Source organism: Pan paniscus, chromosome 8, assembly GCF_029289425.2.
Source record: "Pan paniscus chromosome 8, NHGRI_mPanPan1-v2.0_pri, whole genome shotgun sequence".
NCBI classification, from domain to species: Eukaryota; Metazoa; Chordata; class Mammalia; order Primates; family Hominidae; genus Pan; species Pan paniscus.
The window spans coordinates 146,211,841-146,239,700 of NC_073257.2; positions in this window are offsets into that span (position 1 = coordinate 146,211,841).

Here is a 27,860-nt window from a genome sequence, read left to right on the forward strand (position 1 = left end):
TTATTTTTCCATCCAGTATCTTGGTAGAGGTTTCCATTAATTGAGATTAAATATTATCATTTTTCAATTATATTTAGTAAATTACTAGCTATGTCATACAATTATAATTTTGATTGTTTGTGTTTTATAAATTTGCTTTGTGAATGAGATATTTTGGATTCATTACATTTTAATTGCTTATGGATAGTGTTTAGCAATGCATTATGTCATTGTCGTGATATATTGAGTAATCTTGCTAAAGTTTCTTCTTAATAATACTTAGTTTACAGTGATGTATGTTGATTTTTATGTAGGATATCATGATCTCTGCAAATAAAAACAGCTTTTTCTTTATTTTATTCTTTTCTCATTGTTTTGGATTGGTTGATTCTTGACTTAATGGAAACATTTCTATTAATAGTTGTTGAACATAAAGTGTTAATTTTTGTATGTTTCTCATAGATACACTTTATTGTGTTTTGGAAATTATACAAACTAGAATTTTTAAAAACCTGAAACGGACCCCAAATGTTATATGTAGACCTCATTATACTAATTGCCAAGCTACATATTATTTTCCTTCTTTATTAAAAAAGTCCTTACTTAGCAATTGATATTATTTCCTTTTCTATTATTCTTTATTTTCTGTTTTTAGATTAAATTTCTAATAGTGTACACATCTGTATTACCCTTTCAGAACCAATTTTTGATGTTTATTATCAATATGCTCTTTGTTGACTTGCATTTATATTCATCTTAAAGTTAATGACCTTTATTTTTTTCATTTATTTCCATATCGTTTGGATTTTTTTTTCTAATTTCTCTAGTTGAGGGCTGTATTTGTTTCCTAGGGCAACCGTAAAAAAGTATACAAACTGTGTGGCTTAAAACATCAGAAATTTATTATCTCACAGTTTGGAGGAGAATCCTTGTGTCTTCTTAGCTCCTGTTGCTTTACTGCCAGTCTTTGGCATTCATTGGCCTAGAGGTGCACAACCCCAATCCCTGACTTCATTGTTAAATGATGTTCATCCTGTCTGACTCTGTCTTCACACGGGCATCTTCTTATAAGACACCAGTCATATTTGGTTACAGACCTACCGCATTTCAGTGGGATCTCACCTTATCAAATTACATCTGCAGTAACTTATTTCCAAATGAGGTCATATTGTAAGGTACTGGGGTTTAGAAGTTTAACATATCTTTTTTGAGGAGATGCAATTCAACTTACAACAATGCTTCTTTATCAGTATTTTTTCTCCATTTCTATTAATTAATCCTATCGATTCTTATTTATGTATTGCTGTGACCACATCTCATAAGATTTGATATGTACCTTAAGAAAATTATGCACAAAGTTAGAGCTGTATTTTATTAACTAGTACTAAAGAAATAAACACATTTCTCTTTAGAACTAATGGAAGAATTTTTTTTGATAAAGATGATCAGAGATAGAATAGAGAGATAAAAAGATCACCTGCAGAGAGTGTTGCCAGAAGGTTGGGTGAGAGATAGAATGTGAAGACTAATGTCAATAAAAATTAGGATATTTGATATGGAAATACCATAATGGAGATGAAACATGAGACAATTAAAGTTCAATAGGAGAGGATCAGAGGCAATAATGTAGAGCCAATCACACAGCCAAGTGAAATTTAGAAATTCTGGCAAATGGAAATGCCTCTACCATGACACCATTGACCATGATGGAAGCTTCCAGGATAGGACTAATGGGAGTAAAGCAATGCTTAGTGTTATAAAGAAACTGAATTGTAGGAAAGTTTCCAAAGTGAAATCTCAGGGAAAACTAAATTACTTAGTATTTAAACTGTACAGAAGGTACAGACTAGATCTCAAAAATATCATAATTTTAGAAGTAGAATGGGGGGATAGTAAGATCACAAGTGAGTCCCATCATAAAGTTTCTGATGCTTAGCTGCACTGGCTAGAGCAAGAACAGTTTAAATCTTTGTAAATTTTCTCTAGAAAGAGTCCTGTATGAGTCAAGTTGCAATTAAGTGGTTTTGCAGCTAGCACTGTATCTGCTATACATGATAGGCACTTAGAAAAAAAAAATCATTGAAATAAATGAAAACAGAGACATAGCATACCAAAATCACTGGGATGCAGTGAAAACAGTGTTAGAAAGAAAGTTTATAGCACTAAACACTGACCTTGAAAAGCTAGAAAGATCTCAAATTAATGATTAAAAAAAAGATTTTTTAAAAGAAAAAAAGTTAATGGTTCCAGTTTTTGGAGATAAGTACTACATGAATTGAAAGGAAATAGTAGTATATAAATTTCTAACGCAGCAGCACGCCATAATGGTTTATTTGCATATGTACTATTGAATTCTATGGAAGGAGCAAAAGTTGTTCAGAAAAGAGCAGAGGCTTTTGGAAACCCTGAACATTTTACTCACCTCAGGTATAATTTTTAATGGCTATTTTATTGTAACCAAACAGAGCTATAAAGATGATCACTTAGGATCATCATGAATAAATTCTACAGTTTTATGTGTGTAATCATGCATCTAGCTATACAAACAGCTTTTCAATCTCGACAAATTTGATGGTTACATAATATCCGGAGATTTAAAGCAAATGAAAAATCAAATTTGAAATAACATTGGTATTTATTATGTAAAGTTTAAACAAGGCATTGCTAGGTGTACACTTTATACGTATAATACATTCCCAACTGCAGGGAAATTCAAGAAAGGATTTATGATAATACACTTTATGCTTCAAAATTAAAAACTTGAAACTTCTTACTACAATTCTTTATTACACAATTTGAGTAAAACTATATACTAGCAAGAAAGGCATATGACCTCTTTATTTTCACAGGGCATAGATTATGGTGTCAAGGCTATGCTCATAGATTTAATATTTGTGAGGTAGAAATATGGAATTAAAGTACTCGTTTTGCATTTTATTATGAATTTTCTAAGCAATTCTGTTTATAGAATTATTAGAATAGCAAGTGTTATTGCCATGCTTTTATTTTTGCAAGATACACTACTACAAACTACTAGGAATCTGATCCATCAGAAAATAGCAGAGAGATCACAAGTAAGAAGAGGACATGTCACCTTTGTTTATAATGCAATGTACTGAGTGAATACTGAAATAGAAAGGTTGGTGCTGCTGAGGTCTGAACCAAAATTAAGCCCTTTTTTTTTCTGTTATGGGTACTGTTTTTTTATTTCATATGATATGTTGTTTGTTCAGGCAAAATTTTTCTGCACTGTCTTCCGTAGCACACACACAGTTTTCAAATGAAATAAACGGTTGTTTTGAGAATGATGTTTTTATTATTATGGTCACTTAAATGACACCTCAGTTTTATCTCCTTTCTCCTTAACAACCTAATTCCACTTTTGTTTATTCTTTTCTCTCACTATAGACAATAAACCTCTGATAAAACATTGTGTGTGTCTGCGCTTGCAAAACTAGAATTTTTTTTAAAAAAGAATCAAATTACTCTTTCCACAACTCTAACTCATGACTTGGCTAAACCTTACTCATCCTAACATTTAATTCTCAAATTAAATGACATTTCCCCAGAGAAAGCTTTCTTGAGTATCTCCTAAATTAGGCTTCCTTCTATTAGTCTGTATGCTAATCAATTTTTACTTTTATATTTATAATTTTATATTATTTATGCATTGACTGTGTTATCAAATGTGTCTATAAGGACTATAGATCATTGTGAGTTAATGTATTGTTTGGTGCGTAGTAGGCCTATAATGAACATTTGTTAAATAAAAATAAAATGAATAAGTGAATGGACTTTTTGTATCCCATTTAAGTCTACAATTTCAATGCTTTTCTATAAAAAGATTTTTGAATAAATAAAAATTATAAAATTGTCAGACTTACTGCTGCCTGCTAACAGACAAATATATATAGAGAGATAATGTATTTCACAATTGTTTTGGTTATTGGGATTTTCCTCCCAGATTCTCATTTCAAAGGTGATATTTGGAAGTGCTGGGAAAAATAAGCAGACATAATCTCTATCGTATTTTTCTTTGTGCCTCAAACCGTATCTCTTAGGGTTAGGGATATTTTCATTGTTTATATGAAGGAATACAATTGACTCTTTGGACCTTCCGTCTAGGTTAAGACATATGTTAAATTATTTAATGCTCTATGTTTTATAAAACAATGATGGAATCAATTGCTGCCCTCTTTAGCATCTAGTCTCAATGCTGTACCCTGACCACTTCTTCCTGAGATTCTGGATCCCATGGGATTTAAATTCCTAGCTCAGGGAGCTAGAAGATATTTCAGATTGTTTGCTTTGCTGGCTAACTGAAACTTATCTCAGGGGTACACTGTGATAAAGGATTTGGAGGATCCAGAAATTCTTAGTATTGTGAAAGGAGGCATCTAAAGACATAGAGAAGTAAGTATGTTGGAAGAGATTTATTATGTGTGACAGTAATTTATTGCCATCCCTCCTTTCTGCTACAGACCTTATCCCTAGAGGTTGTTCTCATCCACCAGACACTGAAAGATACACTGGTGTCAGGAACATTAGCATCCTTCAGTGCACTTCAGTGACTGTCCTTTGTAAACCAGCGATGCAGGAAGGAGATGATCCATTGGGACAAGCTCCCTGACTTCAGGAAGCTAGTAGCAGCACAACAGGCAAAGTGGGAGTAGTTGTAATAGTTAACAGCTCTGGTGCCAAACGAAATGATTAGACCTTTGAAAATCGTTGTTATAGGCCAATTGATCATAATGTCTGTAGAACTCAAAAGATGGGAAGCTCACTGAATTCTGATTCTTTTTAACTGTACAAACTCTAGGTGTAATGGGAAAAAAAGTCAGAATTAACACTGAGTTACCACCTTGGGAAGTCAGGAGCCCTCACCCAATTCTTACATCAGAGTCATTGCATAGCCTCCACCCATCTTTTTGAGTGAATGGAAATGTGGGTACTTCTGAAAAAGACTCTTGTGGAAACATCATTAGTTTTTATTATAGATTTTCCTGCTATCTTTTCCTTAAGACACCAAGAACCTTTTGTGAGAGTCAGCGTGCCCGCTGATATTTGGAGGATGTTGACCACTGGCTCTGAGATGACGCTGGTACTTGGGGGTACATAACACCATTGTTGTCTTCCAGGCAGGGTTGTGTCTTATAGGCATCAGTTGACAAGTGGAGCTCTGTCCCAATTCTATCTCACAGCCAGCCCAGGGGCTCACGACACAGTTGTGGGTTTTTGTTTCTCAAGTACTCCATAATACCACTTGCACTGTAGCCAATGGCAAGATGATGGCCAGGGTGCTAGATTCTGATGATCAAGGTGAAATATAGTGCTTTCCACACAGTGAGGAAAGGACACTGAAGCTCTGGAATCCTGAGCATCTTCTGTCAAGGAACACAAATTAGGAGAAAACAAAGAAACCTATGCAGACTTATCCACAGAGATCAGACCTCAGGAATATAGACTTGATCACCTCATAAGGGATGAAACCTGGCCCACTGAGGTGAAGGCAGAATAAAAAGCGAATATCGATTGGATCAGGGGGAATAACATTATAAATACTGATGAAACCCTGGTAAACAGTTGCAGAAATGAGAACAGTAATAGCTCCTCATATTCTTCTTGCATGATCATACTTAGTAGTAACTAATTATTAATCATATACTTCTTTTTCATTTCTGTAGTATTTTATACTGAATTTTTTTGTCGTGGTTACCTTTTATAATTGGTCTATAATTTACAAAAATAAAGATGGCATCGAAACTGGAAGAGAAGAGAATTAACATTACCTAGAGTTAAATGTAATAACTGATATGACTTTTGGTCTTCCCTTTCATGGAAACAATGAGCACACTTTAATTTGTCTGAGGTCTTACTGTGCTGTTTATGTGGGAGCATGCTGTTGTTGCAGTTGGGAGTTTAAACATGGGAAGAAACCTGTGTGTAAGTGTGGTGTAGCCAAGGGTCAGTAGTGTAGATTGTCTTGGTCAGTATTTATTCTAGCACCCAAAGCTAGGATCCAAAGGTGATTTAGTTTCCACTGGAACAAAGCTTTGGTTCAGAGCTGAGTTACATTGAGAGAAAGGCAAGTATCCACTTTGCTGAACTTTGTCTTGAGAGGTGGTATGGCTCTGGCCCCAGTAGCCATGTTGACAATTTCGGATTTTGTTGCTTTTTAAGTGTGCTGGAATCAGCAGTTACCTTGGTACCCCAGTGCTGCCTAGATTCTGTTTCTGCACCTTACAAACAATTCTGTGAATAAGTCATGTTCCCTATTAAGCCTATTTTTTATTTAAAAATAAATGTGAAATGTCTGAAATTAAGAACACTGGCTCATATAGAGAATAATATTATAGTCACATATCATGTTGGAGTTCAACTAAAAGCACAAATCTGAAGAATTTATCTCACATCTCTAACCTTCTCACTCACTTCTTAAACAGGGATACTCAGCTCTGCCCATCTTAAATGACTGGTATGAAAATCAACTGAGAATGGATATAAAAGTTACTATGAACTTTAAAGTCACATAAACAAAATGTGAAGGTTAATGTCAATCTACAAATAGTTGTAAGAGAGTAAGGTTGTGGTTGAAAATGGGTCCACCATAAGTTGAGAAGGGGAACTTGTCAATATTTAAATGCTTCTAGAAACATCTCAAAAGCATGTATGTATGAAAAATATCTGGAATGTCAGTATTCACTGATCTCTTAAAGGTAAAAAAAAAAAAGCACAAATAATCCACATACAACATGGAGATAAAATAAGATGAAACAATAGAAAGTCATCTTCAAAACTTATTTTATAATTAATATAATTGCAGTTAAGACATAAAGTGTTCTTAAAACATAAAAGCTAGAAGAGAGGCAAAACATAAAAATGATAATTGCCAAAGATTTTGTATATATTCAATGTTTACAAAAAGTATTTTTGTTTCAGAAAGTGAATTTGACAGTTTCCTATAACAGTATCAAAATTTGAACTGTATTTTAATATGAAAAGAACAAAGAAGTCAGAATACGTAGGACAAGCTCTGAGACAGCTTCTCCCATATGCATTCTTCACAGTAACTTTAGTGCTCAGCGTTATGTGTTGATAATTATTTGTCAGTAGTATAATTGTGGACAATGTCATACAGAAACTTATAAAGAAGATAATTTCACTATGCAGTGAGAAAAATATAAATGAAGGTTGTATTCTTAACAGATGACAAAGGAAAAGTAATTCATAGTTTAAACCAATAATACATAAGAAAAGCAAAGTTGTAGCCCTACCAAATGGAGAGATAATTTAAAATGGTGAAATTATACAGCAGTTCTTATAAAGGATGAATTTCCTGCCTTTTTTGTATGTAATACATATGCTTTTAATGTACTGTAAAGTATACATATAACACTAATATACACAATATATAAATTTGATTTAAATTTCATCCCAGTATATGTAGGTAAAGGGGTACAGTTAGACTTGCATTCTTATTTTTTTGAATTTTTTATTTTTTAAATTTTATTCTATTTGAGGTTTCAGGATACATGGGCAGAACATGCAAGATTGTTATGCAGGTAACTTGTGTCATGGTGGCTTCCTGCACCTATCAACCCACCACCTAGGTATTAAGCCCCACATATATTAGCTATTTATCCTGATGCTCTCCAGCCCCCCAACCTCTGACAGGCCCTGGTGTGTTTTGTTCCACCACCCCATGTCCACGTGTTCCCATTGTGCAGCTCCCACTTACGAGTGAGAACATGTGGTGTTTGTTTTTCTGTTCTGGTGTTAGTTTACTGAGGATGATGGCTTAGAGCTTCATCCATGTCCCTGCGAAGAACATGATCTCATTCCTTTTTATGGCTGCATAGTATTCCATGATGTATATGTCCCACATTTTCATAATCCAGTCTATCATTGATGGGCATTTGGGTTGATTCCATTAGACTTGCATTTAAATCTGCTTCACCAACTAGAGTTTTTAGCTGTATGACCTTAGAAAACATCCTTATTATCTTAGACCTATGTATGTCTTATTATTCAAATTATTTTTTATATTTGTTACTTTTATAAGTTATTTTAAAATTTTGAATTATTCCATCTTGTTTTTGGACCACTGCTTGTTCATTGCATCTTATTTCTATTTAATATATGCCATATTAACTTGACCCTGGAATTTCAGATTTTCCTTTTTTTCTTCAAGTTCTCTTTCATTTTTTAAATTATCAGTTTTCTATTAAGTCATTCCTCATCTCTTTTTATTTTGATTTCTCTCTTCATGGTATTGTATTTTCCCCAAATGTCTGATAACTATATTTAGGAATAGAGTTTCAGGCTGATTGTTACATCCTCTGGAATAGGTTTCCACTTTGAGTGTGTAGATCTGATCTCACACTCATTCATTCTCCTCAAAGAGAGGTCTGAGTGTGAGATCCGGGTTAATGAGCTGAATATTTTGACTTCAATGCTCCTTTTGCTTCTGGACAGAACAAGCTTCCTTTCATTTTTTCAGCAGATTTTGCTGTGAGGCTGGAGTAGAGGGAGACTTAAACTGACAGCTAATCTTACATAGTTCTTTAATAAATTACCTGTAGCAGACTTTATTTTATAAATACAACAATAACAATATCTCCCATTCTTCATATAATGTGATTTTAACTCTTTTCACTAAAAATGGATTCTATGATTCCTTCTCTTGAATCTGGGTGGCAGATATGCCTTCTTAGGCTAGGTCATAAGAAGTTGTACAAGTTCTTTTTTTTTTTTTTTTTTTTTGAGGCGGAGTTCGGCTCTTGTTGCCGAGGCTGGAGTGCAATCTGTTTCTTCTTGAGACACTCATTCTTGGAACTTCACCACCATGCTGTGAGGAAGCCCATGTAACCACATGGAGAGCCTATGTATAGGTGTTACAGCCAGCAGTAACAACTGAGCTCCCAGTTGATAGCTGGTATCAACCATCAGTCATGTAAGTGAGGCTTTGCATAATGCCAGCCCCTGACTGTGGAATCCCTTCTATTTTTTAAGTTACCCCAGTCATTGAGTTAGCTTCAAATTTAGAATCTTTTCAGCTAAGGCCCCAGATATTGCAGAGCAGAGACAAGGTAACACTCTCCAAATTTTTAACTCACTGTTAGAATCCGTAAGAATAGGAAAATGATTACTGTGTTGGGGTCTGTTTAGCCACTATGTCTGTGGTGTTTTTCACTCGTTAAGGAAGATTTCAGTACTACTTTCCTTTACTGTTGCAAGCTATTCTGTTGTGTGTGTTTACTGACTTGGTTCTGACCTAGAAACTTGTCTGTGATTTACAGAGAAAAAAGACTTCTGGCTCTGAGGCACCTTCTTTCATGCATGTGTTCAGCCTGGTGACTATTGTGTTGATGAATACATCAACATAAGTCACCCACTGCCTGTCTTTAAAAAGCTCATCGATACCGATGTTTACTCAGTGTAACTTGTGCTTTGTTAGGGATTTAAATAGTTGTGCCAGTTCAGTGGAGATTGAATAAGGAGAGTACCTGTGATCTCTCTGCCATCTTGTAATGTTAACCAAGAAAGTCTGGTTAACAGATGCTTCAAAAGCTTTCTTCCAAAAAAAGAAATCGTCATAAAAACGTCTAATTGTACCCTTTCATGTAGCGTTTACTTTTATATACTTTATAGGGACCATTGTCTATAAAATAAAACAAAATTTGCCAATCAGTAATATCTGAATCATAAGTAAGCAATGTGAAATGATGAACAATAAGACTGAAGTTTAGGACTGCTTGGAAAAATATTATCAGCCAGATCCTGCCAGTAAACCAGTAACAATTAAGGGCTCAATTCTTCGGGAGGCATTGATTCTGGAAGTCCACTAACGTTTCATGAAAGAATTTACTGATTGATTTCATCTAATGATTTGCAAGACTATTTAATGAATTAAAATATGGTAAAAGCCTAGCTTAGTGTCTGGAAATGGACAGAGTCAAAAAGAAGTTGTTACATTATGTTCTCCCTCATCAGTATTTGGAAATCAAATGGGTTATTTGGACTTGGCCAAAATTAACTCTTTAGTAGCATATTCGCATATTTGCATAGATTTTAAAAAATGAATGTAGAGCCAATCATCAGGTTTTGATGCTGTATTAGTTTGTACTTTCAAATAATTACAATTATTAAAAAACAACATATACTTTTGCATAACATTTGACCTTTGCTGGAGGTATTCAGTCAGAGGTTAGAGACCATCTATTGCAGGCATTGTATAAGGAAAACGTTAGACCTGGTGACTTTTAAGATACATTTAAACTCCAGATTCTTTTTTCTTTTTCTTTTGGTGGTTGAGAGGACAGGGTTTCACTCTATTGTCAAGACTGGAGTGCAGTGGTGCAATCACACTTCACTGCAACCTAATTCCCAGGCTCAAGCAATCCTCCCAACTCAGCCTCTTCAGCAGCTGGGATAACAGGTGCTCACCACCATGCCTGGCTAATTTTTTTATTTATTTTTTGTAGAGACAAAATGTCACTATCTTGCCCAATCTGGTCTTCAACTCCTAGGCTCAAGTTATCCTCCCACCTTGGCCTCCCAAAGTGCTGATGTTACAGGTGTAAGCCACAGAGCCCAGCCAAAATATTTTGATGACATGAAAATACTTTGGAAATATTTATAATTTTTTTGTTATGCTTAATTTTTAGGTTAAATTTTAAACATTTTCTTAAAAAACAAACCCAATTTGTTAGTAAAATTAGAGTTTATTCTTTGAGTCTTTGAAATTTTAGTTAAGAAGCACTAAATTCTTCAATGATAGTAACTCTTGCTTTAAATGTCTAAAATGAAGCCAAATGATTCACATGAATTTCATCTTACTTCATATATGTATGTGTGTGTGTGTGTTTGTGTGCATATATATTTATATATACATATATATATGCACTTAAATTTGGAAATTAACTGGATCAGGAGAAAATTCAGTCATTTATTCTTTTATTTATTTATTTTTTAAATTTTATTATTATTATACTTTAAGTCTTAGGGTACATGTGCACAACGTGCAGGTTTATTACATATGTATACATGTGCCATGTTGGTGTGCTGCACCCATTAACTCATCATTTAGCATTAGGTATATCTCCTAATGCCATCCCTCCCCCCTCCCCCCACCCCACAACAGTCCCCAGAGTGTGATAGTGTGATGTTCCCCTTCCTGTGTCCATGTGTTCTCATTGTTCAATTCCCACCTATGAGTGAGAACATGCAGTGTTTGGTTTTTTGTCCTTATGATAGTTTGCTGAGAATGATTGTTTCCAGTTTCATCCATGTCCCTACAAAGGACATGAACTCATCATAATTTTATGGCCGCATGGTATTCCATGGTGTATATGTGCCACATTTTCTTAATCCAGTCTGTTGTTGTTGGACATTTGGGTTGGTTCCAAGTCTTTGCTATTGTGAATAGTGCCGCAATAAACATACGTGTGCATGTGTCTTTATAGCAGCATGTTTTATAATCCTTTGGGTATATACCCAGTAATGGGATGGTTGGGTCAAATGGTATTTCTAGTTCTAGATCCCTGAGGAATTGCCACACTGACTTCCACAATGGTTGAACTAGTTTACAGTCCCACAAACAGTGTAAAAGTGTTCCTATTTCTCCACATCCTCTCCAGCAGCTGTTGTTTCCTGACTTTTTAATGATCGCCATTCTAACTGGTGTGAGATGGTATCTCATTGTGGTTTTGATTTGCATTTCTCTGGTGGCCAGTGATGATGAGCATTTTTTCATGTGTCTTTTGGCTGCATAAATGTCTTCTTTTGAGAAGTGTCTGTTCATATCCTTTGCCAACTTTTTGATGGGGTTGTTTGATTTTTCCTTGTAAATTTGTTTGAGTTCATTGTAGATTCTGTATATTAGCCCTTTCTCACAGGAGTAGGTTGCGAAAATTTTCTCTCATTTTGTAGGTTGCCTGTTCACTCTGATGGTAGTTTCTTTTGCTGTGCAGAAGCTCTTTAGTTTAATTAGATCCCATTTGTCAATTTTGGCTTTTGTTGCCATTGCTTTTGGTGTTATAGACATGAAGTCCTTGCCCATGCCTATGTCCTGAATGGTTTGCCTAGGTTTTCTTCTAGAGTTTTTATGGCTTTAGATCTAACATGTAAGTCTTTAATCCATCTTGAATTAATTTTTGTATAAGGTGTAAGGAAGGGATCCAGTCTCAGCTTTCTACATATGGCTAGCCAGTTTTCCCAGCACCATTTATTAAACAGGGAATCCTTTCCCCATTGCTTGTTTTTGTCAGGTTTAATCAAATAGATGCAATAAAAAATGATAAAGGGGATATCACCACTGATCCCACAGAAATACAAACTACCATCAGAGAATACTACAAACACCTCTGTGCAAATAAACTAGAAAATCTAGAAGAAATGGATAAATTCCTCGACACATACACCCTCCCAAGACTAAACCAGGAAGAAGTTGAATCTCTGAATAGACCAATAACAGGCTCTGAAATTGTGGCAATAATCAGTAGCTTACCAACCAAAAAAAGTCCACGACCAGATGGATCTACAGCCGAATTCTACCAGAGGTGCAAGGAGGAGCTGGTACCATTCCTTCTGAAACTATTCCAATCAATAGAAAAAGAGGGATTCTCCCTAACTCATTTTATGAGGCCAGCATCATCCTGATACCAAAGCCTGGCAGAGACACAACAAAAAAAGAGAATTTTAGACCAATATCCTTCATGAACATTGATGCAAAAATCCTCAATAAAATACTGGCAAACCGAATCCAGAAGCACATCAAAAAGCTTATCCACCATGATCAAGTGGGCTTCATCCCTGGGATGCACGGCTGGTTTAACATACATAAATCAATAAATGTAATCGAGCATATAAACAGAACCAAAGACAAAAACCACATGATTATCTCAATAGATGCAGAAAAGGCCTTTGACAAAATTCAACAATGCTTCATGCTAAAAACTCAATAAATTAGGTATTGATGGGACGTATTTCAAAATAATAAGAGCTATCTATGGCAAACCCACAGCCAATATCACACTGAATGGGCAAAAACTGGAAGCATTCCCTTTGAAAACTGGCACAAGACAGGGATGCCCTCACTCACCACTCCTATTCAACATAGTGTTGGAAGTTCTGGTGAGGGCAATCAGGCAGGAGAAGGAAATAAAGGGTATTCAATTAGGAAAAGAGGAAGTCAAATTGTCCCTGTTTGCAGATGACATGATTGTATATCTAGAAAACCCCATTGTCTCAGCCCAAAATCTCCTTAAGCTGATAAGCAACTTCAGCAAAGTCTCAGGATACAAAATCAATGTACAAAAATCACAAGCATTCTTATACACCAATAACGGACAAACAGAGAGCCAAATCATGAGTGAACTCCCATTCACAATTGCTTCAAAGAGAATAAAATACCTAGGAATCCAACTTACAAGGGATGTGAAGGACCTCTTCAAGGAGAACTACAAACCACTGCTCAATGAAATAAAAGAGGATAGAAACAAATGGAAGAACATTCCATGCTCATGGGTAGGAATAATCAATATCGTGAAAATGGCCAACTGCCCAAGGTAATTTATAGATTCAATGCCATCCCCATCAAGCTACTAATGACTTTCTTCACTGAATTGGAAAAAACTACTTTAAAGTTCATATAGAACCAAAAAAGAGCCCACATCGCCAAGTCAATCCTAAGCCAAAAGAACAAAGCTGGAGGCATCACGCTACCTGACTTCAAACTATACTGCATGGCTACAGTAACCAAAACAGCATGGTACTGGTACCAAAAGAGATATAGACCAATGGAACAGAACAGAGCCCTGAGCAATAATGCTGCATATCTACAACCATCTGATCTTTGAAAATTCAGTCATTTATTAATCTGAATGTGGTCTTAAGAAATGGTATATTTCAAAATATTATATTCTCCATAATATTTAGTGCCTTCCATAACTGTTCAACTGTCAACCTTTAAAGACATATGTACATTAAATCTTAAAAAGTGTTTGACTATTTTAAAAGAATGACAATTATGGTTTCATAGAATAAATTGTGAAGATGCTATAACTTTTTGCATTATTGCTTATAAACATGTTAGCATTTTTGTATGCCAAATGTTGAAACATGTCCAGTACAATTTTTATTTTGGTATAAGCATATTAACACTGCCAAGATTTGTCCTCCAATAAATATAACCTGAAGTTCTGGATCAGTGATTTTAATATGGTATTAAAGTACAGCAGTGTTTAGGTGTCTATGTAATTTTTTCCAATCATAGATGTATTACTTTTCTATTTCTTCCATAACAAATTACCACAAACTTAGCAATTTAAGCCACACAGTTCACTGTCCTATGCTTCTGTTAATCAGAAGTCAGACATAGGTCTTAGTGAACTAAAATGAAGGTGCTGGCAAGTTTGCATTTCTTTCTGGGGGCTCCAGAAGAGAATCTGTTAATTTAATCTTTTTGTTGTTGGCAGAATTCAGTTTCTTGCACAGAGGAAGTCTTGTTTTCTGGATGGCTGTTGGCCAAGGGCTTTTCCTGGTTTCTAGAGGTCACTCCTGCTTTGGCCTGCTTCCTCTGTCTTCCAAGCCTCCATTTTCCAAGTGATGGATTGAGTCCTTATGTACATCTCTCTAGTTGATACTTTGGCTCCCATCTTTTGCTTTTAAGGACTTATGTTATTTAATTGGGCCCACTGAAATAATCCAGGATACTTTTTCCATCTCAAGGTCATAGTCTTAATTACATCTGCAAAGTTCTTTTTCCTTGTAAGGATTAGGGCATAGATGTCTATAGGGGGCCACTATTCTGCCTTGATACAGTAGGTATATAGATCAAAGTAACTGATGATTATAGAACTACTAATCATCTCTGTATCTACTTTGAAAGAGCATATGCATTAGAGATCATGTTTATATTCTCAAAATAACATTTATTATAATTCAAACTGTTGGCTCTCAAATTAGAGTTAAATTTTTATGGCTTCAAGTGTAGTTCTTTTACAACACTCTTCTCCATGAAAGGATTTTCTACTCTTTCATGTCTTCTCCTCATTACCCCTCCTTTTCCTAATTTCTGGGGCCCTAACTAACCTAATAATAATCATCATACCAACCAAAACAATAACAACAATAATAACAGTGGTAACTCCCCTTTCCTGACAGTCTAATACGGGCCTTTATTGTGCTATAAGCACTAGTGCATCATCTTGAAGATCTATAGTAGCCCCCAAAAGCTTCACAAGTTCCCAAAATCTTCCAGATAGAAAGACAAAAATTAAAGTCAGTCACAACTAACCACACAGTCTACAGATTTTTACAACCTTAACTTGTTTATCATTTTAAAGTGTAATTTTTAAAAATATAAATTTGAGTTAGAAGTAAAGAAAATAAAAAATGTTACGTAAATTATGAATATTGGTATAATTATCTTTTTATAAAATTTGTCTGTTCCTTGATTATTTAAAGACTAGTACTTCATTAAGATTTTTTCTGGAAAAAAGAGACACAGATTATTCTTATTATTTTGAAGATTATGCTAAAATGTTACTTATTTTACTAAAATGTTATTTTGTTATCTTTTGAATTTTCAATTGTATTTCTCATTATGTGCACATGTAACCCTCACGTCTTTATTACTCTGCTTTCATGATTTTGATAAAGACATACCTGAGACTGGACAGTTTACAAAAGAAAGAGATTTAATGGACTTAAAATTCCACATGGCTGGGGAGGCGTCACAATCATGACAGAAGGTGAAAGGCACATCTCACATGGTGGCAGACAAGAGAAGAGAGCTTGTGCAGGGAAACCCCCCTTATAACACCATCAGATTTTGTGAGACTTATTTACTATCATGAGAACAGCATGGGAAAGACCTGCCCCCAGGTCTTTCAATTGGTTCAGTTACCTCCCTCTTACAACACATGGGAATTCAAGATAAGATTTTGGTGGGGACACAGACAAACCATATCATTCTGCCTTGGCCCCTCCCAAATCTCATGTCCTCACATTGCAAAACCAATCATGACTTCCCATCAGTACCCCAAAACTCAGTATTAACTCAGAAGTCCACAGTCCAAAGTCTCATTTGAGACAAGGCAAGCCCCTTCTGCCTTTGAGCCTGTAAAATTAAAAGCAAGTTAGTTACTTCCTAGATACAATAGGGGTATAGGGGTACAGCATACAGCTGTTCCAAATGGGAGAAATTTACCAAAACAAAGGGGCTACAGGCCCCATGCAAGTCTGAAATCCAGTAGAAAAGTCAAATCTTAAGGCTCCACTATGATCTCCTGTGAGTCCAAACCTCAAATCCAAGTCACACTGATGCAAGAGGTAGGTTCCCATGGTCTTGGGCAGCTCTGCCCCTATGGCTTTTCAGGGTACAGCCTCCTTCCTGGGTGCTTTCATGGGCTGGCATTGAGTGTCTGCAGCTTTTCCAGATGCATGGTGCAAGCTTTCAGTGGATCCACCATTCTGGGTCTGGAGGACAGTGGCCCTCTTCTCACAGCTCCACTAAGTGGTGCCCCTGTAGGGACTCTGTGTGGGGGCTTGTACCCCACATTTCCCTTCTATACTGCCCTAGCAGAGGTTCTCCATGAGGGCCTTGCCCGTGCAGCAAACTTCTGCCTGGACATCCAGGCATTTTCATACGCCTCTGAAATCTACTTGTAGGTTCCCAAACCCCAATTCTTGATTTCTGTGTGCACTCAGGCTCAACACCACCTGAAAGCTGCCAAGGCTTGAGCCTTGTACCCTCTGAAGCCACAGCCCAACGTCTTTGTTGGCCCCTTTGAGCCACATCTGGAGCAGCAACGATGCAGGGCACGAAGTCTGTAGGCTGCACACAGCATAGGGACCCTGGGCCTAGTCCAAGAAACCATGTTTTCCTCCTAAACCTCCAGGCCTGTGATGGGAGGGGCTGCAGTGAAGACCTCTTACATGCCCTGGAGATATTTTCCCCATTGTCTTAGGGATTAACATTTGGCTTGTCATTACTTATGCTAATTTCTGCAGCCACCTTGAATTTCTCCTCATAAAATGGGATTTTCTTTTCTATCATATTTACAAGCTGCAAATTTTCCAAACTTATATGCTCTGTTTGCCTTTTAAAACTGAATGCCTTGAACAGCACCCAAGTCACCTCTTGAATGCTTTGCTGCTTAGAAATTTCTTCTATGAGTTACCCACTCATGGAGGGTGCATTTGGACCAGCGCTACCAAGAGGGTAGTCAGCCATCGCAGTGGTTGGAACTTGAGTTCCAACAAGACTTGCCACATAAACTAAAGTGCTCTTGGTTCTTAGGTAAACTTGAAAGGCAGTTTAGGCCATAAGGACTGCCACTCCTAGGCAACTCCTAGGCCTATGCTGAGCTCATTGCCAATGGACATAGTGGGCACATGACCTAATGAGAAACCAGCTGGAGTGAATAAGGGAGTGCTTGCAGTATTTTGTTAAAACATACAGTTGTGTGCTTGGATGTCATATTCTGCAAGAGTATCAATTTTCATAGAAATGTAAGTTTTACATACCAGATCAGAGCCCTGTATGCGTCAATATGAAGACCTTTTACAGAAAGTACATTGTCAGATTCTCATGCTGTCCTTCCATGCCAAACTATTAAACTATGACTTTCTTAAAAAGTGGTTAACGTATTTATTGAAGAAAGAGAAGAGGAAGAAGAGGAGGGAAAGGTTGAAGGGGAGGAGGAAGTAAAGAAGGAAGGAAGGAAATACAAAATCTGCTGAAATCGTTTTAACAAACACTGAGATATTTGTGGCTGGGGTGGGAAAAGGTAGCATGATTCCTGTGTCCACCAGTAGACTCAGGACACAGAAAATTAGGAGAGACTCTTGCTTTTTATTTCCAGTCAAGGACCTTTTCTACTTTAATGCTACTTATCAAAAAATCCTTCTAATTCTAGGATTAAGTCCAAAAATACCTAAGAGAATAGTGCCAATGAGACCACAGGGAGAGGCAGTCATAGTGTGTAAACAGAAAGTCCTGCAAAACTGATTAAGAAACTCTAAACAGAATCTGTTTCTAGGGATAGAGATGTATGGAAAAGCAGGACTTTTACATTGCACTCTACATTTTGTACTGTTGGGTTTGCTAAAATTTTACTATGTGCATACATTGTATTTTTTTTTTTTAAGACAGTGTTTCACACTTGTCACCCAGGCTGGAGTGCAATGGCAGGATCTCGGCTCACTGCAACCTCCGCCTCCTGGGTTCAATTGATTTTCCTGCTTCAGCCTCCAGAGTAGCTGGGATTACAGGTGTGTGCCACCATTCCTGGCTAATTTTTTTATTTTTCGTAGAGACAGGGTTTCACTATGTTGGCCAGGCTGGTCTACAACTCCTGACCTCGGGTGATCCACCTGCCTTGGCCTCCCAAAGTGCTGGGATTACAGGCATGAGCCACCGCACCCAACTTACATTGTATGTTTGATGAAGAAATGAAAGCAAGTATTATAATTTTCAAGGCACAATAAAGAAATAATACTTTAAATACATGTCTGAATAATTTTATACTTCTTCATTGCACATATCTTAATTTATAGACATTTGATTAGTGTAGGCAGAGAAAAGTGTCTGCTGATTTGTTTTCATTCCTAAAAGTTTCTGTAACCACTCTCATTTAGTTGATTCTTCTCAATATTAAATAAATAAAACAGTATTAACCACCTCCTTCGGGCTGGGATGGAGAGGATCCTGCAGTCACCAAATCTTAGCTGGAATTCTCCTACTACCAAGTTTACAGCTTATAAAGGCTAAACAAAACAGAATAAAATATTAATAACTGTGGTTAAGTGTAAGGAATGGAAGGAGCAGATTTCTGTGAGACAAAAAAATAGTATGTGGGAGTCTAGATCAGAATGGGAGGCCAGGGCGTGCCTATCTAAAAACAAAAATGTCTTAAAGTGTGACCTAAGCTATGAATATAAGTTAGCTGCAGAATTGTGAAAGAATTGTTAAGGACTATATAGGAAATGGTTTTACTTCCACTTTCTCCTGAAACAGCTCTCTCTGTATCTGTCTCTGTCACACACACACACACACACACACACACACACACACGAAACATTGAATGGGATTGCAACAGACTTCTGAGAGTTGGAAAGTAGATGAACAAGAGGTTTTAATAAAGCAAGTAAGAGAGCCAAGAAACAAGCTAATTTGCACCAGCAGATAAAGAGGCACTAGAATTAGAATTCACCAGGTACTGCTGTAAGTAGGGACAAAGGTGAGGCTGAAAACAGGAAGCTGGGGTGAGAATCGATTCGATTCAATATACAGGTATATTTAATACATTTTCTACTTAATGATATTTTGAATTTATGATGAGTTTATCTGAACATAAGCCCATAAATCAAGACACATCTGGCTAAGAAAATCTTCGAGGTAATGATTCCAGAAAGTTATTTTTAAAGGGGCTGACTCAGCTGGGAGGCAGGCAACATTTTGCCCTTCCCATCATCCTCCTTAAGAATGGAGGAATGGAGGCCTTATTCTAAGGATAATAAAGAAGAAAGACACAGCGAGACCTGATCTGTGATGACTGAGGAATCTCTCTTCCAGCCCTGGATGGCCGACCTTTTCAGATTTCTTGAAAGAGAGAGAGATTGGTAGGTGGGTGGGAGAAAGCTGTTTTTTATTTGAGTTAAAGTTATTTGGATTTTCAAGTTCTTATAATTATACTATTCGGACAGAATTCTCAATGTTATATCATTTGTTTTAATACGAGGTCCTCAGTCAACATATATCTCCCTCATATTTTTGCATATTTGGAATGTCTTTAGATTTGCATTATAAGACCCACTCTATCTTTTATGGTAGAGTTCCTCTGCAGTAAAGAGTAAATTTATTTCTATTTTCCATTTTATTGCACTCATTTTTGTTAAAACATACAATTGTGTGCTTGGATGTCATGGCAATGCTATTAAAGGTCTGAATGCATATTCTCAATTTATACTCAGTTTCTATACTTGTCTTGTCCCAGACCAGCAGTGCTGTGTGCATTGCATTTCCACTAGCATCACTTTAAGGGAGATATCTATATCTCTGTCATCTATATCTTTATATATATGAATATTTTATTTTATCACAACTCGCTTGAACAACATTTAGGCAGGTGTAAAACTGCAATCTTATCTGCTCTTGGAAAGGAGAAAACAAACCAGATGCAAGTGCTTTTACTTCTGAACAATATTTTCTTCAACTTTTTTTTATGAAAGAAAGAATTTTGAAGTCATTCTGGTTTTTTTAATTAGTGTGCAATATTTTTATTTCAAACTATTTTGATTTTTCAAATTGGGTATTCCTAGGTTTTTTTTGTTCCTGAAACTAAAACTGTCACCAAGATATTTAAAGATATTTGTCCATTTCAAATATAATTTTGTTGATAATGAGTAATCACATAGATTTATTCAGCTCAGAATAGTTCTCTTCTACAAGAGATTCTTTTATTTCCTTTTGTTATCTTGCTTTCCCAGTTAAATAGTTTGGATCACCAGCCTGTCTTATGTCTCACTCATGTTTTTTCTTTTCTTTTTTTTCTGATTAGGAGTGACCTTCAGTATCACTGATTTGATTTCTCCAGTAGAAGTAAAGCTCTGCTTTAAAGCTCCGTGACCATGACATATGTTTAATCTACTGAAAAAGGCTCCTGGGAACTTTCTCCCGGTTGCTTTTATATACCCGCTTCGAAGTTAGTCTTAATAATTTCATTTGTTTTGTGTAAAAGACTTCTGCTGAATTGAGCCATTTTATAGCAGTTATCTATAATAAGTGAGTTTAAACTTACTAGAGATTCTTTTCAAATTTGCTAACAAATTTACTGTGTAGTTTTAGGATACACATAAAATTTTACCAAAAGCAGTTTCCTGCTTTGCACATTCAGGGGCTGTATTTCCTTTCATTTGTATAATCTTCCACCTTTTCTATCATTTTATCTTTCTGGTATAATCTTGGTTTAAGTTTATAAAGCATTCTTCAACAAGGAAGTACTAAGGAGATTGAATCAATAAATAGATACGCATTCAGCAACATTTTTCATTCAGACTTTATGTGCATTTATTATTCATAATTTAACATTTATTGAGTGCTAAGAATCATTTTCTGTTTGGAACAGAGAAGTAGATGTTATCTCTTCTCAGCAGGCTTATATCTTCATGGATAATTCCAATTTTAAATAGTCTCAAAAGTTAACCCTCACTGTCAGATAAACCAAAGGAGAAAAAAAATACGATAAAGTTTTAACAAACTTTGTATTAAAATTCATTTCTGCCCATAAAATCCTGACCTTATGTTTGCATAGAGATTAGAATCTTGCTAAATGTGTGATTGACATGCCAGAGTATTAACTAAAAGATATGATTTTGATATATGCAGTATAGCATTATAGGATTGAACTCTAAGTGAATTCCGTTAAAACTGGGTTGAACAGAATAAGCTATCTGACCCAGATACAAAGTCATTTGTATTTCAAAGCATTCCAGATAATCTTGGTCTGTTTCATTGTTGCTGTAAACACTCAGTTATAGTTTCAAGTGGGCTATAGCATCCATTTTAGTTCAGAAATTCAGTAACTTACCTAGTGTATCCTAAGACAGTCAGATTCTGGAGGTAATTCTCTAATCTATACACGTGACTTGACAGTCATGAATTAGGTATAATATTTTTATTTTTTTATTTATTATACTTTAAGTTTTAGGGTACGTGTATATGATGTGCAGGTGAGTTACATATGTATACATGTGCCATATTGGTGTGCTGCACCCATTAACTTGTCATTTAACATTAGGAAGATCTCCTAATGCTATCCCTCCCCCTCCCCCCACCCCACAACAGGCCCTGGTGTGTGATGTTCCCCTTCCTGTGTCCATGTGTTCTCATTGTTCAGTTCCCACCTATGAGTGAGAACATGAAGTGTTTGGTTTTCTGTCCTTGTGATAGTTTGCTGAGAATGATGGTTTCCAGCTTCATCTATGTCCCTACAAAGGACATGAACTCATCATTTTTTATGGCTGCATTGTATTTCATGGTATATATGTGCCACATTTTCTTAATCCAGTCTATCATTGTTGGACATTTAGGTTGGTTCTAAGTCTTTGCTATTGTGAATAGTGCCACAGTAAACATACGTGTGCATGTATCTTTATAGCAGCATGATTTATAATCCTTTGGGTATATACCCAGTAATGGGATGGCTGAGTCAAATGGAATTTCTAGTTCAAGATCCCTGAGGAATCGCCACACTGACTTCCACAATGGTTGAACTAGTTTACGGTCCCACCAACAGTGTAAAAGTGTTCCTATTTCTCCACATCCTCTCCAGCACCTGTTGTTTCCTGACTTTTTAATGATCACCATTCTAACTGGTGTGAGATGGTATCTCATTGTGGTTTTGATTTGCATTTCTCTGGTGGCCAGTGATGATGAGCATTTTTTCATGTGTTTTTTGGCTGCATAAATGTCTTCTTTTGAGAAGTGTCTGTTCATATCCTTTGCCCACTTTTTGATGGGGTTGTTTTTTTCTTGTAAATTTGTTTGAGTTCATTGTAGATTCTAGATATTAGCCCTTTGTCAGATGAGTAGGTTGCAAAAATTTTCTCCCATTCTGTAGGTTGCCTGTTCACTCTGATGGTAGTTTCTTTTGCTGTGCAGAAGCTCTTTAGTTTAATTAGATCCCATTTGTCAATTTTGGCTTTTGTTGCCATTGCTTTTGGTGTTTTAGTCATGAAGTCCTTGCCAATGCCTATGTCCTGAGTGGTATTGCCTAGGTTTTCTTCTAGGGTTTTTATGGTTTCAGGTCTAACATGTAAGTCTTTAATCCATCTTGAATTAATTTTTGTATAAGGTACAAGGAAGGGATCCAGTTTCAGCTTTCTACATATGGCTAGCCAGTTTTCCCAGCACCATTTATTAAATAGGGAATCCTTTCCCCATTTCTTGTTTTTGTCAGGTTTGTCAAAGATCAGATGGTTGTCGATATGGGGCATTACTTCTGAGGGCTCTGTTCTGTTTCTTTGGTCCATATCTCTGTTTTGGTACCAGTACCATGCTGTTTTGGTGACTGTAGCCTTGTAGTATAGTTTGAAGTCAGGTAGCATGATGCCTCCAGCTTTGTTCTTTCGGCTTAGGATTGTCTTGGCAATGTGGGCTGTTTTTTGGTTCCATATGAACTTTAAAGTAGTTTTTTTCCAATTCTGTGAAGAAATTCATTGGTAGCTTGATGGGGATGGCATTGAATCTATAAATTACCTTGGGCAGTATGGCCATTTTCACGATATTGATTATTCCTATCCATGGAATGTTCTTCCATTTGTTTCTATCCTCTTTTATTTCATTGAGCAGTGGTTTGTAGTTCTCCTTGAAGAGGTCCTTCATGTCCCTTGTAAGTTGGATTCCCAGGTATTTTATTCTCTTTGAAGCAATTGTGAATGGGAGTTCACTCATGATTTGGCTCTCTGTTTGTCTGTTATTGGTGTATAAGAATGCCTGTGATTTTTGCACATTGATTTTGTATCCTGAGACTTTGCTGAAGTTGCTTATCAGCTTAAGGAGATTTTGGTGCTGAGACAATGGGGTTTTCTATATATACAATCATGTCATCTGGAAACAGGGACAGATTGACTTCCTCTTTTCCTAATTGAATACCCTTTATTTCCTTCTCCTGCCTGATTGCCCTGGCCAGAACTTGCAACACTATGTTGAATAGAAGTGGTGAGAGAGGACATCCCTGTCTTGTGCCAGTTTGTAAAGGACATGCTTCCTGTTTTTGTCCATTCAGTATGATATTGGCTGTGGGTTTGTCATAGATAGCTCTTATTATTTTGAGATACATCTCATCAATACCTAATTTATTGAGAGTTTTTAGCCTGAAGCATTGTTCAATTTTGTCAAAGACTTTTCTGCATCTATTGAGATAATCATATGGTTTTTGTCTTTGGTTCTGTTTATATGCTGGATTACGTTTATTGATTTGCGTATGCTGAACCAGCCTTGCATCCCAGGGATGAAGCCAACTTGATCATGGTGGATAAGCTTTTTGATGTGCTTCTGGATTCGGTTTGCCAGTATTTTATAGAGGATTTTTGCATCGATGTTCATCAGGGATATTGGTCTAAAATTCTCTTTTTTTGTTGTGTCTCTGCCAGGCTTTGGTATCAGGATGATGCTGGCCTCATAAAATGAGTTAGGGAGGATTCTCTCTTTTGCTATTGATTGGAATAGTTTCAGAAGGAATGGTACCAGCTCCTCCTTGTACCTCTGGTAGAATTCAGCTGTGAATCCATCTGGTCATGGATTTCGTTTGGTTGGTAAGCTATTAATTATTGCCTCAATTTCAGAGCCTGTTATTGGTCTCTTCAGAGATTCAACTTCTTCCTGGTTTAGTCTTGGGAGGGTGTATGTGTTGAAGAATTTATCCATTTCTTCTAGATTTTCTAGTTTATTTGCGTAGAGGTGTTTATAGTATTCTCTGATGGTAGTTTGTATTTCTGTGGGATCAGTGGTGATATCCCCTTTATCATTTTTTATTGCATCTATTTGATTCTTCTCCCTTTTCTTCTTTGTCTTGCTAGCCGTCTATCAGTTTTGTTGATCTTTTCAAAATACCAGCTCCTGGATTCACTGGTTTTTTGAAGGGTTTTTTGTGTCTCTATTTCCATCAGTTCTGCTCTGATCTTAGTTATTTCTTGCCTTCTGCTAGCTTTTGAATGTATTTGCCCTTGCTTCTCTAGTTCTTTTCATTGTGATGTTAGGGTGTCAATTTTAGATCTTTCCTGCTTTCTCTTGTGGGCATTTAGTGCTATAAATTTCCCTCTACACACTGCTTTGAATGTGTCTCAGAGATTCTGGTATGTTGTGTCTTTGTTCTCATTGGTTTCAAAGAACATCTTTATTTCTGCCTTCATTTCATTATGTACCCAGTAGTCATTCAGGAGCAGGTTGTTCAGTTTCCATGTAGTTGAGCGGTTTTGAGTGAATTTCTTAATCCTGAGTTCTAGTTTGATTGCACTGTGGTCTGAGAGACAGTGTGTTATAATTTCTGTTCTTTTACATTTGCTGAGGAGTGCTTTACTTCTAAATAAGTGGTCAATTTTGGAATAAGTGGGGTGTGGTGCTGAGAAGCATGTATATTCTGTTGATTTGGGGTGGAGAGTTCTGTAGATGTCTATTAGGTCCACTTGGTGCAGACCTGAGTTCAATTCCTGGATATCCTTGTTAACTTTCTGTCTCGTTGATCTGTCTAATGTTGACAGTGGGGTGTTAAAGTCTCCCATTATTAGGTGTAATATTAATGTAGATTAAAGCTGATCAAAATAATAAAGGATGCTTATTGACTAAAAGCAAGCTCTACCTCTGTATGCACCATTTTTATCCTATTGCAACCTGAAACTACATTCTTGATTCTGACCAAATACAAAAATTGAATTACGAGAATGAAGTATCAGGCAGATAGCTATCGATGCTTTACAATTTTATATGATAGTCTGTCTTCTAATGAAGCTGATGTGGTATTTGCAATTTGCAATTGATCTGGTATTTGCAGTATTGAAAGCAGAAAATACTTAAAGACAAAACAAAATACATCGTAAATTGTAGAACTTCAAAAAAGTAATTGATTCAGTTAATTTCATTGATCTTCTCTAAGTTACATATTTACAGGTAAAGAAAGATTAGCACTCAGGTCTCTTGAAATTTAAACAATATCATAATAGTCTAAGATTGGTATATCCAATTCAGTTCTGCAAGCATGCCTTTTTCTGAGGAATAGCTGATTACTAGTAAATTAGCATGTAAATAAATCGCAATACTTCATGTGAGTGAGCCCATAAACTTGAAGGGTACCTGGCAAATCATCAGTCTCAAGCAAAGATATCATATTGGGTACCTTCATCTTCAAGGGATGGGGATGCGTGATTCAAATATGCTTAATGATAAGAAAATTTATTACCTCCTTCTACAAGAAGTCTAAAGATAGGGGAGACTCCAGGTACAGTACATAAGCTCTCTGGCTCTCCTGGTTGTCATAATTCTGTTAGTTTTACTTTCATTGCTCAGCTTCAGTGCTAGCTTGGTGGAAATTAAGCAGTTCCAGACATTGTATACAGCAATGCCAATGTCCTGGAAACAACAGAGGTCAGTTATTCTGTGTCTCATAGGCAAGGAATGTTTCTGAGGAATTCTTTTATAGCAAACCCTCCTCACTTCCTATTAAAAAGAACTAAGTCATTTGACCTTCCCTAAACCATTCACTGCAAAGAGATTTCAGCTGCCATGGAAGGAGATTGAAAATGGAATCACAGCAACCATTGCAGAATGTCATTTGTATAGCATAAGCCTACATGTAGAAAAAGGTATCTTAATTTGAGCTTTTTAGAAGTGGTACACTGATACTCTCTTTACCGTTTTTCGAGGCAGGATCTCACTCTGTCACCCAGGCTGTAGTACAGTGGTACAGACATTGGCTGACTGCAACCTCAACCTCCCAAGCTCAAACGATCCTCCCACCTCAACCTCTACAGTTGCTGGGATTACAGATGCATGCCATGATGCCCAGATGGTTTTTTATTTTGTGTAGAGACGGGGTCTCACTATGTTGCCTAGGATCGTCTTGAACTCCTGGGCTCAAGCCATCCTCCCCACTTGGCCTTTCAAAGTGCTTGGATTGCAGATGTGAGCCACCATTCCCAGCCTGTATCTTTGCCTGTTTAGAAATAACATGCTGTTATTCTCTAGTGGTTATGTTATCTTTTACTTTTTGGTTTGGGGCCTTATAAATACATTTATTTCAATTACTGCTTTCCTTATATTTTTGTCTGATATAGTCTCTATGAATCTCATACCTCTCTGCTTTATGTTTTTACTTACAATTTCATGTATAAACAGAGATGTTGTTCTTTTCTTTTCTTTTCTTTTCTTTTCTTTTCTTTTTTTTTTTGAGACGGAGTTTCACTCTTGTCGCCCAGGCTGGAGTGCAATGGTGTGATCTCAGCTGACTGCAACCTCCGCCTCCTGGGTTCAAGTGATTCTTGTGCCTCAGCCTCCTGAGTAGCTGGGATTACAGGCGCCCACCACCACGCCAAGCTAATTTTTTGTATTTTTTGTAGAGATGGGGTTTCACCATGTTGGCCAGGCTGGTCTCGAACTCCTCACCTCAGGTGACCTACCCACCTTGGCCTCCCAAATTGCTGGGATTACAGGTGTGAGCCACTGCGCCTGGCCATTGATAGTTTATCTTTGTCTTTCACCTTGAAATGTAAAAGTTTAAACTTTTTGAACTTCCAATACTTAAAAAATTCGTTTTTGAACTTCCAATTCTTAAAAAAAATGGCATCTTATAGTACTTAAAAAATAAAACCAGGCTGTTTTTTATCAAATTCCTTGGATTATTTTGTGCATTTTTAGTTATTTGGGATAATTTATTGTTTTGATTTAACAGTGTTTTAGGATATACTACCGAAAATTCACATAATTTGATAAATTTTTCCTGTATTTTCCTCACTACCCTTCCTTTTGGAGAGGGGTTATTGGCACTGCAGAGGTGAATTTGCCAAATTTAGTAAGTGTAAAATTTGAAGTAACTTGGAGTTATGGTTCCATTCTTAGATATAAAAAATCCAAGGCCTGGTCATAAAATTTGGCCCTGCTAAAAGCTATCAAAAAAAAAAAAAGCTATTCAGTAGCACTGTATAAACTGAATCTACAGACAGTGATGTATTATGTAAAGTTTGTCACTGGTCCCTGATGAAATAAGTGCAGAAATTGAGGAAAACTATTTAGTTCATTGGATTTGCTGGACAGAGCATGACCAATTTGTATATTGTAGACCCCACAAGGTCAGTTGGTGTTGGAGTGAGTAGCAGACTGT